General features: G+C 44.4%; 1 pseudogene; it reads right to left on the minus strand.

Moving 5' to 3' along the window:
• LOC105514268 overlaps window positions 1–2,766 on the minus strand; it is a 10,585-nt pseudogene extending 7,819 nt beyond the window's left edge.
• Window positions 2,767–2,895: the final 129 nt, after the last annotated feature.

Raw genomic sequence — 2,895 nt, forward strand, 5'->3', positions numbered from 1 at the left:
TCCGGCCGAAATTTCTTTTTACAAAAATAAACATATGACATAGTTTTGTAATCTTCTTTGTCCCTTGAACAATTATGTAGTTTAAACATGTGCCTGTGTCAATAAATTCAGATCTGCATTTATTACATGGCACTCTTGTAACTAGTTTAACTGATCTCCTTTTATTAAGCATTTAGATGGTTTCCAATTTTTCAAAATTATGAACAATAGCAAAATAAACTTTCTCATATCTTGGCTCATTCATTATTACATTAGGATTCATGACTGGGAGTGGAAAATCTGGGTGAAAGCATTTAGAAGAATTTTGTAACATATTGCCACCAATCTCAGAAATGTATAGATTTATATTCTCAACCATCCAGCGGGGTTTTTTTCCCCACCAATTCAGTTGCTTTTCTTGAGACAAACGGAATTCAAATACACCAGTGAAAATACAGAGTTTAATTTGCTGACCTGTAATCGAGTTGAACTATTGAGCAAACCATTAATAAACGATTAACTGTGTTTGCTTAAAGTAATGATCTTCTGCCGGGCTCAGTGGTTTATGCCTGTAGTCCCAGCACTTTGGGAAGCTGAGGCAGGAGGATCGCTTGAGCACAGGAGTTCAAAACTAGCCTGGACACTAGAGACACACCTTGTCTCTACCAAAAATCAAAAATTTAGCCAGACATGGTGGCACACACCTGTGGTTCCAGCTACTTGAGTCCAGGAGGTGGAGGCTGCAGTAAGCCGAGATCGTGTCGTTGCACTCCAGCCTGGGCGACAGAGTAAAACCTTGTTTCAAAAAAAAAAGAGAAAGAAAAGAGAAGAAAAGAAATGGTAATGACCTTCAAGCTTTAATGTGCATTAGAATCACATGGTGATTCCTGGGCTCTATTTCAGACACACGGACTTGTACTGTAGGGGTCTGGGACCCAATAATGGGCTTTTTTTTTTTTTTTTTGAGACAGAGTCTTGCTCTGTCACTCAGGCTGGAGTGTAGTGGCACAATCTCGGCTCACTGCAACCTTCACCTCCCAGGTTCAAATGATTCTCGTGTCTCAGCCTCCCAAGCAGCTGGGATTACAGGCGCCCGCAACCATGGCTCATTTTTTAATGTTTATTTTTAGTACAGACGGGTTTTCAACCACATTAGCCAGGCTGGTCTTGAGCTCCTGGCCTCAAATAATCCACCCACCTCGGCCTCCCAAAGTGCTGGGATTATAGGCATGAGCTGTTGCGCCCGGCCAAGAATGGGCTTTTTTTGTTGTTTTTGGGACAGAGTTTCACTCGTCTCCCAGGCTGGAGTGCAGTGGCACGATCTCGTCTCACTGCAACATCCACCTCCTGGGTTCAAGCGATTCTCCTATCTCAGTCTCAAGTAGCTGGGATTACAGACGTGCACCACCACACCCAGCTAATTTTTGTATTTTTAGTAGAGAAGGAGTTTCGCCATGTTGGTCAGGCTGGTCTCAAACTTTTGACTTCAGGTGATCTGCCCACCTTGGCCTCCCAAAGTACTAGGATTACAAGCGTGAGCCACCGTGCCTAGCCAAGAATGGGCTTTTTTTTTTTTTTTTTCCAACAGATGGAGTCTCGCTCTGTTGCCCAAGCTGGAGTGCAGTGGCATGATCTCAGCTCACTGCAAGCTCTGCCTCCTGGGTTCACGCCATTCTCCTTCCTCAGCCTCCCGAATAGCTGGGACTACAAGCGCCTGCCACCACACCTGGCTAATTTTTTTTTTGTATTTTTAGTAGAGGTGGGGTTTCACTGTGTTAACTAGGATGGTCTCGATCTCCTGACCTTGTGATCTGCCTGCCTCAGCCTCCCAAAGTGCTGGAATTACAGATGTCAGCCACCACGCCCAGCCAAGAATGGGCATTTTTAACAAGACCCACTGGCTCCCAAGTGACTGAGATTTAGGGAATTAGACTCTTGAGATACTAGCTTAAGGATACACACAAGGATAGGTGAACAGTGCTGATTATGGACCTGTTTAGCTTTTGGCCACATGAGGTCTGGTGAGAGAAAGGAAATATTCACTTATTCTCTCTAGTCTTGACCTCTCCTACGTCATTCTGTCTCCGTCTCTCTGACACATAGAGACACACACACAGACACACATACATACTCTTTTTGGAGGAAATGAACATTTTACTTTTGGGGATGCCTTTACAGCAGGCTGCTATTATCAGTTACAAAGAGTTGCTTTCTAGTGATTCCTGTTTAGGGCTTTCTGTTTTGTTTTGATTTGCTTTCTTTTTCAAGCAGGCATCTTTGATGTTCCTAACCAGTTAAGCACCTGACAGTCACTTGATTTTTCCTTTTCTGTAGAAACTCACTTTAAAGCATCCCAGAAGTTCTGCAGTGTAAGATTCGAGGAGATTGGAGGCAAATGAGTTCAGTGAAATTCTTCGGGGCCTCTGAAAGGAGGCCCCTGGGTTGTCATCACTTGTTAGCATGGCCCTTCAAAATTCAAGCTGGCTTTCCAGGCATTTTCCTTTCCAGGATAGCTCCCCTTTGCTAGCTTCAGGAAACAGCTTTTTAATTTTCTCCTTGAAGGTCTATTTTTGACACAAAGGCTTCATTTTTCATAGAACCCTGCAGCTTTTCTATGTTTGGAGGCCTGGCAAAGGCATCAGACATGTGACCCTCCTAGGCAGGTCTGCCCTTGAAAAATGTATGCTAAGGGGAAGGCTGAGCCCTTCTTTCTCCCTACCCAGATGCCTGCCTGGGCCCATTGCCGAGGACCGTGGCCAGCTGTCGCATGTCCAGCCAGAGCAGCATTACCCATGGTATGTAGAGCCGACCTGTGTCTCATCTTTTCAGGGTCAAGCTCATGCAGACAAGTTATTTTTCTGATAAGTGACTGCTATTACTGGGAAAGGATCAGATGAGTGCCATTTATCCTTAAAA

This window comes from Colobus angolensis, unplaced genomic scaffold (genome assembly GCF_000951035.1).
Source record: "Colobus angolensis palliatus isolate OR3802 unplaced genomic scaffold, Cang.pa_1.0 Scaffold24, whole genome shotgun sequence".
NCBI classification, from domain to species: Eukaryota; Metazoa; Chordata; class Mammalia; order Primates; family Cercopithecidae; genus Colobus; species Colobus angolensis.